This window comes from Puntigrus tetrazona, chromosome 4, assembly GCF_018831695.1.
Source record: "Puntigrus tetrazona isolate hp1 chromosome 4, ASM1883169v1, whole genome shotgun sequence".
NCBI classification, from domain to species: domain Eukaryota; kingdom Metazoa; phylum Chordata; class Actinopteri; order Cypriniformes; family Cyprinidae; genus Puntigrus; species Puntigrus tetrazona.
The window spans coordinates 28,184,651-28,184,910 of record NC_056702.1 but is presented as its reverse complement, the minus strand read 5'-3'; the positions used below and the strand labels follow the sequence as shown (position 1 = coordinate 28,184,910).

The following is a 260-nucleotide window of genomic DNA, read 5'->3' as shown; positions in this document are numbered from 1 at the left end:
CTCCACCTTCTCGCCCTTCTGAAATACACACTTCTTTAAGATGCTGCAGGCGCTTCCTTACGGTGAACGTTTAGGATACAGCAGATACCACTGAATTTCAATTTGAAAATGTTTTCGAAAGTGATCTTTTTTGCTCAACAAGGCTTCATTTATNTTGATCAAAAATACAGTGAAAAGAGTAATATTGTATATTATCACAGTTTATGTAAATATTATTATAAAATCTAGTTTATTCCTGTGATGCAAAGCTGAATTTATCA

At 32.8% G+C, this 260-nt stretch overlaps 1 protein-coding gene across 2 annotated transcripts in view; it reads left to right on the top strand.

The window, feature by feature from the left end:
- LOC122342472 (zinc finger protein 384-like) overlaps positions 1–260 on the top strand; it is a 5,692-nt gene that overhangs the window by 2,347 nt on the left and 3,085 nt on the right. The gene's annotated exons all lie outside the window — the stretch shown is intronic.